The following is a 12,719-nucleotide window of genomic DNA, read 5'->3' on the forward strand; positions in this document are numbered from 1 at the left end:
TGGTGTAAGAAAAAGCTAGCAAAAATAACAGTAGTAGCACCTACTCATTGCACTTTGTTTTATAAACATATGTATATTCAGGAAGCTAGGTGGCACAGTGGTTATAGGGCTTGGGAATATATTGGGCTTGGAATCAGGAAGACTCATATTCATGAAATCAAATACAGCCTCAGACACTTACTAGCTATGTGATCCTGGGCAAGTCATTTAACTCTGTTTCCCTTGTTTCCTCATCTGTCAAATAAGCTAGAGAAGTACATTGCAAATAATTCCAGTATCTATGCCAAGAAAACCTCAAAATGAGGTCACAAAGAATAGATCATGACTGGAACAATTGAACAACAAAATATATTATCTCATATAATTTCACAGTATCTCTATGATGTAGGAAAGTGAGGTGTTATTTCCATATTACAGAGGAGGAAACCAAAGCTCAAAAATTAGTGACTTGACCAAAGTCACTTGTAAGTGGACCTGGGCCTTGAATCCAGGGCTTCATACTCTAGGAATCAGTGAGTATATGAAAGAAAACTAGACAAACCAACAAATGACCTGAAAGATGCCTATTCCTTATATGTGTAGCAATTATGTGAAGGATGACATCAAGGTTTTCAGGCCTGTTGGTTTGAAATACCTATGGGACATCCAATTGAAGATGTTTCTGAATGATAAATGAGGTGTGTACTTTTGACTGTAGGGTTAGGCATTTTCAACAAATTTCTTAATTATGACTTTGGAATTTTTTAATCAACTATACTTCTGTTGAAAAATTGAGGGGGAAATGTCATGTAGTTTATCTTTGTAGATTGGGTCACACTTATGTCAGATCATTAAGCCATCTGAGAAGCTTTTTTTCTTGTATTAGAGTTTATTCCTTGGTACTCTTTCCAGAAGATGGGATAGAAAACTTCAGTGTTATTGAGTCTGGCTTGGACAGTGTTTATTTTTACCCTCAGCTGCTGCTCTGAAGTGGGGTTTTGTTACTCTCATTTGATCTCTTTGCTTGTTGGGTCTTAAACTCCAAAACTCCATTTAAGGAGCAAGATTCTCCCAGTTTAGTCATCTCATTTCCTACCTGGTTTAAAGGCAATTCTCTGATTGACTTCACCATGCTCCAGGAAGCTCATTATTGGGATAATCTCATCATCCTGGAAGATCTCATCAGCCTTGATACTCCACCTCATCACACACTCCTGTCTATCTGATTATAGTGTGGGGCCATGAACTCCAAACCTCCTTTTAAGGAAAGACCCCAGCTTACACATTTTATTTCTCACCAGTTTGCACTATCTGAGGACTTCACTGACTTTTCTACCATGTCCCTGGTTGGGGATACCTTCCCAGGCTTCCTCCTCTCTCTCCTTTTCAGTTCCTTTTGTGTTTTGTCTTCCCACTAGATTGTAAGCTCCTTAAGAGCAGAAACTTTCTTGGTTTTGCATTTGTATTCCAGCATTTAGCACAGTGCCTGGCATATGTTGTTATTGTTCAGTTGTTTAGTCATGTCTGACTCTTTGTGACCCATGGACTATACTGTCCATGGCTTGGCAAAGATACTGGAGTAGTTTGCCATTCTAAGGCAAATAGAGGTTAAAAACAGACCTTGCCCAAGATCACAAAGTAAATGCCTAGGGATGAATTTTAATTCACTTCTTCAGATTTTAGGCTCCAGGCACTATTTACTGAACCATCTATCTGTCCATTTGGCACAAAGTAGGTGCTTAATAAATATCTATTGACTATCACATTCAAGACTTATTTTCTGCTATCTGTGTCTGGATACTAGTAATCCTCTTTATGTGGTCCTTTGGCCCAAAGTGAGAAAAATTGAGAGATATAGAATTAATTATACTTTAATTTATTTTAAATTCACTTTATTTAAACTATACTTACAATCACTCAATGTTTCCTAGTGTGAGTTGTGGCATATCTAATAATAATTTTTAGCTGTGTGTTCAAGGACCATCACAACATGACCCAGCCTATCTTTTTAGCCTTATCTTATGCTATAACCCTACATATATGTTTCATTCCTGGTGGAATATGATCATGCCCAATGCTTTCCCACTGCCATACCTTTGTTCATGCTATTTCCTCTATCTTGAATGTTCACTTTCCTACCCCACTTTCTGTCTGATTAACTTCTACCCATCTTCCAAATTCCATCACAAATGCTGCTTCCATAATGATGCTTTAGTTGAGATAATGGAAAATCATTCTTTTTCTTAAATACTCCAATTTTAAATCTCTCTTATAGCAATTAAATCTAGTCTTATATTTTAGTTTTGCTTTTTAATTTTAATGATGCTGTCTGCAGAAATTGTAGCTGGATTGGTAGAAAGGATGTTCCCTAAGCCCATTAAAATATTGTAAATTTCTTAAAAAGGAAGATATTTTAATATTAATAATAATCATTTTTGTATTCTGTGGAGCAATGGTATCAAACTCAGATATGAGGCCATTAACCCTGTAGATAAATATCCCTACCAGTTTTATATTGACTTAGAAAATCACATATTAACATTATCTATGTTCTATTTTCTTTATTTTGTTAAGTATTTCCCAATTATAATTTAGTGTGGACTGTGAAGTTTGACACTTCTTCTGTAGAGCATGTAGCGCAGTTAGTTGTCATAGGTGCTCAGTAAATACACATTGAACTAAACTGGATCCTAGTAGTTGTCTTTGAATAATAATCTAGGGAGGTAAGTGTATTCCAATAGGAAACAACTGGAAATTAGGAACCTGGATCAATTCAACGAATAGAGTTCTTTCAGTCTTGGCTTTGTTAAGACTTGACTTTGTGACTTTAGGTAAAATTTTAGATGATCCTCTTTAGGAAATGGATCCATTCATTCCTCAAAACCTTTTTTTTTTTTTGGCTCTGCTTAAAAAATCCCACAAAACTAATCATTTTTTCAGCTTCTGTGGGCTGTAGCTAAATTTAAGTCCAAGAAAAGAAGGTGAAGGGAATTGAAGACATGGAAAAAATAGATAATAACCGATTAAATTCCCATTTTGGAAGAAGGATGATGCAAACCTTCACTTCCAGGATGGCAATTTGTGGAAATCAAGTTCCATCTCAATCTGGATACACAGAAGGTAAGGGTTAAAAAGAAAAAAGACAAAGTTATATGATCCATATTGTCTTTCTCCATCCCTTCCTTTCCCACCCCTGGAGCTGAAAAGCAATTCAATGTGGATTATACATATTAACAATAATTGTATTACTACCTGTTATACTCAGTTAATATGCCAGGTACTGCATTAAACTCTGGGGATACAACCCTGCCCCCTTAAAAAACAGAAACTCCTTGATCTCAAGAAGCTTACATTTTAACAGAAGAAGTTAGGACCTTAGCTAAGATCTGAAGGAAGCCAAGGAAGCTAGGAAATGGAGAAAAGGAAGAGTGTTCCAAGCATGGAAGGAGGAGGGTGAGGAGGTGGAGACAGCCAGTAAAAAAAGGTGAGAGCCCTGTGAGGAACAGTAAGGAGGCTGGCACAGAAACATTTTAGTGAAACCTTGTAAATAACACCTCTTCCAGAGAAAATTATTAGTTTACATGAGTCAAGTTCCAGCTTTCTTAGGCTCTTAAAGGCATTATTATACCCATCCCCAATGCAGGTTCTTCAGTGTCATATTAACAAACAGGATACTATCCTAAATTGAAATGCTAAAGGTTATAGACAAAAGCCCCTAAAGCAAACATCTAGTCTCACAAAAACATACCCTTTTGGACCTTAGTATCTTTAACTCAATTAAACTTTCACTTTAAAAATCTCCTCACCCCTAACCTAAGGTTAGACAAAGGTTGAGAATATTTTTTTCTGCCGGGACCTAGGGTCAATATAAGTTCATTTTTAATAAATTAAAACAGCAAATTAGGGACAAAATCAAAGGGAGAATAAGTTGAGTCCAGCCAGATGGGTTTTGTGATTTCTAGTGTCTTTTCTTTTAGTTAACTCCATTAAAGTGGCTCAATTCTCATCCCCTTTTTTTGTTCACCCCTGAAAAAAAAACAACCAAAGGAACAAATTACAGCTAATATCAGCTTACAAAACCAGCAACAAAACTGTAACCTTTATAGACTTGAGATTCCTCAAGAAATGTTGGAGTAGCATTCCAGAGACCCACGCCTCATACACCCACAGATGCATTTTTGTCAGCAGTGGAGGGTGTGGGCTGTACTTCAGTGGTAAATATACATTTTGCAAAGCCTTTGTGGCTCACCCATCAGAAGGGGATTCAGCCAGACTGGCTCATCTTGATTTCAGGATTAGTGGCTAGGGGCTGTTTTGGGTTGTGTTGCCTCAGTCATCAGGCAAACAGCTAAGTTGCTAGGCTTGCAGTCAAGTATGGTGATGAAGATAAAGGTGAGTTAGAGAAGGAAAAAAAAGTTAGAAAGGAAGTAAGAATACTCAATTATGATGCAATTTCAACTTCCTGATGGAAAGATATCAAGAAAATTATAAGAATTCAAGGTACATAAATAGCCTTCCTTCAGTCACATTCACAATGCTATCAAAACTCAGACAAGAAAGCATACTTATACTATGTATAATTATTTCAGCGAACTTTCATTTCATCAGCTCTGGTGGTGGTTTTTCCATCAAAGTATACTTTTGTGACTTAGATGGGTTTTAGGAAATCCTAGGGCCAAAAACTAAATCATTCTGTGGCCAAAAGTCATTAGAGTGCTCCTTGGAAAATAGAAATAAAGTCTGTCACCAGGTCTATATGGGCATTTATGTGTTTAACATCATTCAGTATGTCAAGGAGAGTCACATGGTGGATAAAGGACCAGACTTGGAATTGGGATTTTCTGATTCTGCTCCTATCATATATTGACTTACCATGAAATGAGCAGTTCTTTACCTTCTAAGTGTCCTAGATAACTCTCTTAGAAGAGTTACTAATCCCCATTTGGGTGAATAAGTTTGCATACCAAGAGTTCACACTGATGAAATCACTTCTTGTTACAGCAATAAAGTAGAAGACTACATATATATGTATATATACACATATTTAAGTATAATACTCATCAACATATACATCCTCTATCATGTCAATATACATTCACATTTTGGTGCTGTTTATATAATATATTTATATATCTGTGGCATATTTATCAAAGGAAGGCTGGCTTATGGGGCTAGCCTAACTTACAGGGTAGACAGGCAACATTCCATCTGTACCTCTCTTTTTCAACGGTCATCCCAACAGCCATACTGAATTCCAGAAAGGAGTCAAAGTTAGGTCTACATGGCATCAGTCTTTAATAGCTTCCTATCAAATTTTTTTGTGGATTCCTCCCCTCCATGTTGGAACTCCACATATTCAAGACATTCTGAAGGTAAGAAACATGTTAGTGAAATGGTGTTTACAATTTTCACATCTGAAGATGGCATAGGAATGTTAGCACTTATATGGACGGTTGGGCCATGGTATTTATAGCAATTTTGCTTGGAAATCTAACATAGTGGGTTGAATGCTTAGAGGACATTCTTTATGAAAATGTGAGAATTTAACAAGCACTTATTAAGCACTCACTATATGCCAGGTATTATGATAACAAAGGAAAAAATGAACCAGATTTTTCTCTCAGTGAACTTTTAATTTTTTTTTTTTAGGGGGTAGAGAGAGGAAGAACGGTATGATGTAGACAATTAAATACAAAATATATACAAAGCAATTTGTGGAGAAAGCATTCATTCCTAGTATGAAGAACAGTTTTTTAAATGTAGAATAAGGGTTCTGGGGGACACAATAGAAAGGTAGTATAAAATGGGATGGGGACATGGGAGGGATAGGGCTGACATGGAGGGTATGAGGGAGAGGGAGTGGGACGTATTGACCTAGGTAGTTTATGACTTAGTAGTCACAGAATCAGGGATTTTGAGCTTAGCTATAGGACAAAAGATTATCATGTCCTCCATAGTGGTAATAATAATATTGATTTGATTGGCAAAACTTCTGTAAGATGTAGAAATTGGGGAAAGGGATGTATAGGTGGATTTTTTTGCTGACCATTTTCCATAGCAGACAATCTCTTTATGGTCCTATAACTGACTAAGGTATATAAGATAATCGATACAGCTGTGTCTATTCTTTGATGACAATATATTAATTACATTGCGACTTAGAAGGCTACATAGCATCTTCAGTGAAATCTGTAGTAATGTGAATGAACTAACCAACCACATGAGATAAAAACCAAATGAATGAAAAACACTTGTATATTTAGACACATGCAATTGGATTGGGTAGCCTGTTGAATTAATTTTTTACATATGCAAACTGGACCAGGCACTCTAGATAGACAATGAGCTGGGCCCTGAATTTAGTAGTACTTGTAGGAGATATGACTAGTACGTTTAAAAAATTATACTCTTTTCAATTATCTCAAACTATTTGCTACTGTAAAAGCCCAGCTCTTTAATAGCTTTATGAATTATGGTGTACCACTGTCCTGGAAGAATAAAAATTACAAGTAAGCCAAAAGAAAATGAAATGGCTACTGATATAAGAAGGCTACAAAATATTACTAACAATACCTTATTACATCTAAAAAGTGATGCAAAAGACATTGTCGGAGATATATGCCTGATGACCAAAAGAGGTAAACTAATCATGTAGTTAAGAATTTGACATTAGATGCACTATGCTGGAGTCCCCAAAATACTAATATTAAAAGAAAGCTTCCAGGTTTGTTACCTATGAAAGATTTAAAGAAAATATGGACAAGAAATCCAAGATGAGAAAGTGTGGAGAGAATATTATTGCTGATGAGATCACAGATCCATTGATGTATCTAAATGATTTCTCAACATTCTTCTAGCCCTGTTCCATCTTAACATCATACAACCATTGTTCCTTTATTTTTGTTCTCATTTTTCCCTCCCTCCTTCCCATTATTATTCTCTATATTTTGGGGGGACTTTGTTTTAAAAATATCCTTTCCAATGCCTTTCTTTTATATCTTTTACTGCAATCATCCCTAGTGTTTAAATGTTTCTACATGTAATAGAAAACAAAAGTAGAAATAAAAGGAAGTTCCTTAGGCAATTCGCAAACACTTTAAGAAGCACCTTTTGTTAAGAACATGAATTATGGAGGTATTGTTTCTCATCTCTTTTTTGCAGATAGAAAAACCTGAGATGTAGATAGACACATTCAATAAATGTTTGTTCAACACTTGTTCTATAAAGGTCCCTCTGGAAAGATGTCCCTAGGTGACAAAGTCAGTCATTGGTGGACCTGATCCAAGTTGACATGTCTCCAAACTGCCAAGGTTGGTAATTTTAAATGGAGGTAAAACCAATTTTGTCTTAATATTTTTCATGTGAAGTATCTTAAGTGCTTCCAAGTAACTGAGAAAGTCCAGGAAATAATGAATAGCTTTGAAGCCATATATGTACTTCTAGATCCTTTAAAGCAATGTGGGGTGAAATATGATATTTTTCCCCAAAATCTTTATATATGCCTAGGGTGTAGGATGCCATCCACAGCCCTCTTTATATAGGTATTACATAATTGTGCCCAGCCCTGGCCCCACCCAGCATCATAGACAAAAAAATATACCTAGTCTTGAGTTCACCCTTGATTTCCTGCATTGCAACTGCCCAGTTGTGGTAACTGGGGTCAAACAAGGTTCAACCTTTTATCTCTTAAGTGCTCTTATTCTATCAGGAAATCCATAGCTACCTCTATATCTTTGAGCCTTTATAAATGAAAGGCCATTCTGAGATCTTGATCTCAGTGTGTAAAGCAGAGAAAGATGAGAGGAAAATAAAAAGAATATGTTGGAAATTGTTCCTTTTTAGTTCATCATCATAACTGGGCTGCAAAATCCTATAGGAGGACCTGTGGAGTGGAGAATGAAGTAGGAGGGGTGCTAGAGTGGGCACAGAATAATTAGATGTGATATTTGTAGTTATGACCACATGAAAGAAATGAAAAATACATTTAAAGAGCAACATAAATAGGAAATCATATGCCCCAAACTGAGCACATAAGTACTGAAGAAGCACTAAATAAAGTCAACAGAACTTGATAGAATTAATCAAAAGTGACTTCTCAAAGCAGGTGAATTTTGCAAAAGAGAAAGGACATGGGATTGGCCAATAGGAAGTTGGGAAAATCATTCCAACAAGAAAGAGTGGTGTGTACAAAGGCATAAAAAAATGAATGAGCAGACCTGAATTAGGAGATAATCGATTTGGTTTAGCAGAAGTGAAGGGGGTATAGAGTAAGAGGACATAAAATAAATAAAATATTGAGGGACAACTGAGAGGATTAAATGTTAGTTAGGCTTATGAATTGGTATCTCCTGCAATAGGCAACAGAGAGCCAATGCAGGTCATTGAGGCAAGATAGAAAATGTAAAATATATTATCATAGGATCACTGTATTAGAATTGCAAAGGCCCTTAGAAATCATCTTATTGAAACCTCTCATTTTACAAATGATTAAGCTGAGAGGTTGCCTTGCCATGACTATGGTATGGCCATTGGGGGAGGGGTTACTGCAAGCAGGGCTATTGCCAAGTGTTAGTACTTTCAGCTGGGCTGCAGTTATAGTTGACAAGTATTTTTGAATATATAAAGGATGAATTAGAACAGGAAGAAACTGGAGGCAGGGAGAGCAGACAAAAACTATAAGAGAATGATGGCTATGGAAACAGAATTTTGGGGACAAATCAATTTGTTGTTCATTTCTTTTAGTTGCATGACTTTGTGACCCCACTTGGGATTTTCTTGGCAAAGATATTAGAGTGGTTTGCCATTTCCTTCTCTAGCTCATTTTACACATGAAGAAACGGAGGCCAAGAGGGTTAAATGATTTGCCTGGAGTCATATAGGTAGTGTCTGAGGCTGAATTTGAACTCAGGTCTTCCTGCCTCTAGGCCTGGCATTGGACCACCTACTTGCCAGTCATTCAATTGGCAAGAATTTATTAAATGCTTACTATGTGTCTAAGAATTGTGCTAAGGAATGGAAGTGAAAAAAAAAAAGCGAAAAATTGCCACTGCTACCAAAGAGCTGAAATCCTAATTCCAAAGAGGGAGACAAAGTACATAAGTAGATTTGTAGAAGATAAGTTCAGGGAAGATACAAGGTAACCTTTGAGGGAAGGTACTAACAATTGGGGAGATCTGGAAAAGACTCCTGCAGAAGTTGCATCCTGTCTTCCTAATTAAATAAAAACAAGATAGCATTTTTAAGTCTGTCCTGGGTGTGTAAAATCAATTCAGGATGGGAGTAAAGTACTTAAGTCAGTCAGAGCACATATTTGTGGATATCTTTTAGAAGTTAGGGTGGGAAGTATACTTTGTGAAATTTCTTTAGAGAAGTCTGAAATCTGTGGTCCAGTTTCTTCCAGGGCCTTCTTGGTCATAAGTTCATTTCTCACATCTTTTTATCCCTGCCTACAAAATTTGTGATATGTGCGTGTATATTTATATAAATTGATACCTATCTTAGAAATAAATTCCACACCTGTGTTTAAGACAACTTGAATGGAAATAATTTGTGGGGACTGTATCTTACTTAGATGACTAAATATTTTTTCTGACCCAAGTCAACTCTAACATGTATATGATCAAAGGGGGAGGAACACCCTCCCCCAATATTTAGTGTATTATATATAAAGCTAAAATCAGCCAGTTCTCTCAAAATGAGACATTTCCTTCTTTGTTCCCTTGTGTTGCTTCTTGAGACCAAAACTGATAGAATGTCTTCATTCAACAAAAGTTTATTACACTCTTACTATGTTGCAAAGCAAAGATAATTAATTTTATTAAGCAAGGCATTATGCTAGGGATTAAAAATGATATAGCAGTTGTTCTCAAGGGGTTTACTGATTGGGGATAATACATGCACACAAATAAGAATATTAATAAATGTACCATAAGAGCAGGAGAGAATCAAAGTGCTTTAAGAAATTTTAGGAAAGAAATAGCATTTTTATTTTGAGAGATGGGAGTAATCAGGGGAGTTGTCATCTGATGTGGTCTTTAAAGAAAGATTTCAACAGGCAGAAATGTGGAAGGGAGTATGTTCTGGATATATAATCAGAAGAAAGGATGAGATCAGGTAATATATTAAGTTATTTGTTTTGGTTGGAACAGTATGAGGGAATATAAATTGAAATAAAGATGGAAAAGTAGATTAGAGATTGTAGAAGGCCATTTTTATATATATGTATATATATATATATCAATCCTTACCTTCTGCCTTAGAATCAGTACTGTATAAATGGTTCTAAGGCAGAAGAGTGGTAAGGATTAGGCACTTGGGGCTAGATGACTTGCCCAGGGCATGTCCACTCTATGATGTGTCTGAGGCCAGATTTGAACCCAGGACTTCCCATCTCCAGTCCTGGTCTCAATCCACTGAGCCAACTAACTGCCTGTGAAGGCCATTTATATTTAATCTGATAGAAAGTAGGAAGCCACTGAAAGTTTTTCAGATCATTTTGGCAGCTATTTCAAGGATACACTGGAAAGGGAAGAAGCTGAGATGGAAACCAATTAGGAAGTTATTAAGTAGTCTGTCATGACTTGAAAACTAGACTATAGGCAATATGAAATTAATCATATAGAGGAAGAACTGACAGGATTTGGTAATTGTCCTGCAATTGGTTAACTATTTATTGAGTTAAGCAATGCTAGGAATTAAAAAAAAAAAACAACCAAAACTATAACCCCTCTTCTCAAGTGGTGTACTAAAGGATAATACATGTACACAAAAAAGGATAAAAAAGAAGTCTGGTCCAAGTGCTCTAAGACATTTTAGAGCAATAGCACTTATACCTTGGGGTGAGGGGGTAATCAGGAGATACTTTTCATCTAAGTTGGACCTTGAAGAAAGATAAAGATTTCAACAGGCAGAAATGTGGAAGGGAAAAGGAAAGGCAAGCATTTAGGAATATGAAACTCGGGTTCAAGGGAGAATTTTGGGGATAGATTTTACAATTAGCTGCATATAGATGGGAATTACAAGTTTGGGGAATAGATAAGATCACTAAGGGAGAGATTGTAGTGGGAGGCAAGAAAGCTGCTGAAGTCGGTAAAAGGTTCACCATTTTTTCCAGCTGCCTGCTCACTAGCAGCAGTGCCAACAAGATCAGAAACCATAGATCATGCCTTAGAGAATTTAATCCTTTTTTAAGCTCCTACAATGGTACCCTTCTCTCTTGATTTGGGGAGTCCTCCTGACTTGCCTCCTCCTGTCATCCTTTGCTTTACTACTCTACTCATCTTGTCAGTTGCCTTATCTTATATACTATCTTGTCTTATATGCCACCACCTCCCTCTTCTAATTTTAGAAATATATTTAAATCAATATCAATACTGCCATTGCTCCTGGAAACTGGGAAGGATTTGTTAATCTATCCCATGTCTACTGCAGGCACCTCCTGTATCTTTCCAAAGCAAAATATCCCTTCTAGATCACCATTCCTTTATATGTGTTGTTTCCCTCTTTTAGAATGTAAGCTTCTTGATAGAAGGGACAATCTTCACTCTGGTATTTGTACTCCCAATGCTTAGCACATAGTAAGCACTTAGCACTCTTTTTTCATTCATTCATTTATAGGGATCATTTATATTTAGAAGGAGGGGGAAGATGTACTATAGGAGGAAATCAAGAAATGGTCTCACTGGTAGGAGAAGGGAATTTCCCAGAAGACAAGGGAAAGAAAGCATCAAGAAAAAAGAACTGGCCAATAAAAGTCTTGCATAAAAGTGATGGAAAGTGAGAACTGTAAAAAGTTCTTTAATTTTGGTAATGAAGAGATTGTTGACAGAGAAAGACAGAGAAATCAGTGACAGGGATGAAGTCAACAAAGTTCAGGAATCTAAGAAAATAGTGACTAAGAATAAGGTGAAGATACTAGTGTAGCCTATTCTTTCCAGAAGTTTTAACAGTGAAAAAAGATGGGATATTTTCAGATGCTAGTTGTAGAACTGGGTCCCCCCACCTTTTTTTTAAAGAATGGGAAATTTAAATGTTTGTAGGCAGAAGGGAGGAAGAAAGGAGAGAAAGATGAAGCAATTAAGAAAAAGAGAGAGGATAAATAACTGGAACAGGGTCCTGGAGAGAAGATAAGTTTAAGTGGAAGGGTTAGCTTTGGTGAAGAAGGTGGCAAGCATTCTTTGGTTTTAGTAAGGAAAGTATTAGTTAATGGTGGTTGAGCAGATAAAGCTTAAAATATCTAGCCTAATTTAGTCAGTAAAGCAGAGTAGGGTTTCTGCCCAAGAAGCTTTTGGGGGATAATAAATCTGTACACAAACTAATATAGAACAAATGCATAAGAAAAGGTCCTAACAGGTAGCAGATGTATTTGGAAGAAGAAAAATTTGTAGATGGGAGGTGGTTTAAGAGAATAACTTTCATTTATAGATTGATTTATGGCTTATAAATTGCCTAGGGAAGACTTCTTGGAAATAAGTTGCCCTTTGCCCAATCTATTCCACAAAGTGGCCACCTTATAGACCTCAAGCACAGTTCTGACCATTTCAGTCCCCTGCCCAAGAAGCTCCAGAGGCTGTCTTTGTTACCCAGATAAAACAGAAACTCATGTTTGGATTTTAAAGGCCTTGGTCATTGGACTGGAACACCCACCTACCTTTCTTTACTTACTACATATTCCTATCTTTAAATGCATTGTTTGCCAGTCAAATTGATCCACTCATTGCTCTGCCTGCCAACCTCATGCC

The 12,719-nt window shown here is 36.5% G+C and overlaps 1 protein-coding gene across 2 annotated transcripts in view; it reads left to right on the forward strand.

Annotated features, from left to right (window-relative positions):
* NPEPPS (aminopeptidase puromycin sensitive) overlaps positions 1–12,719 on the forward strand; it is a 120,233-nt gene that overhangs the window by 29,061 nt on the left and 78,453 nt on the right. Inside the window, exon 1 of one of the 2 annotated variants that reach the window (XM_016430512.2) lies at positions 7,219–7,289. The exons of the other annotated variant lie outside the window; for it this stretch is intronic. The gene's annotated coding sequence lies outside the window, so the exon portion shown is untranslated. Of the gene's footprint in view, positions 1–7,218; positions 7,290–12,719 lie in introns of those variants that run through there. 2 annotated transcript variants of the gene reach the window in all.

This window comes from Monodelphis domestica, chromosome 2 (genome assembly GCF_027887165.1).
Source record: "Monodelphis domestica isolate mMonDom1 chromosome 2, mMonDom1.pri, whole genome shotgun sequence".
NCBI lineage: Eukaryota > Metazoa > Chordata > Mammalia > Didelphimorphia > Didelphidae > Monodelphis > Monodelphis domestica.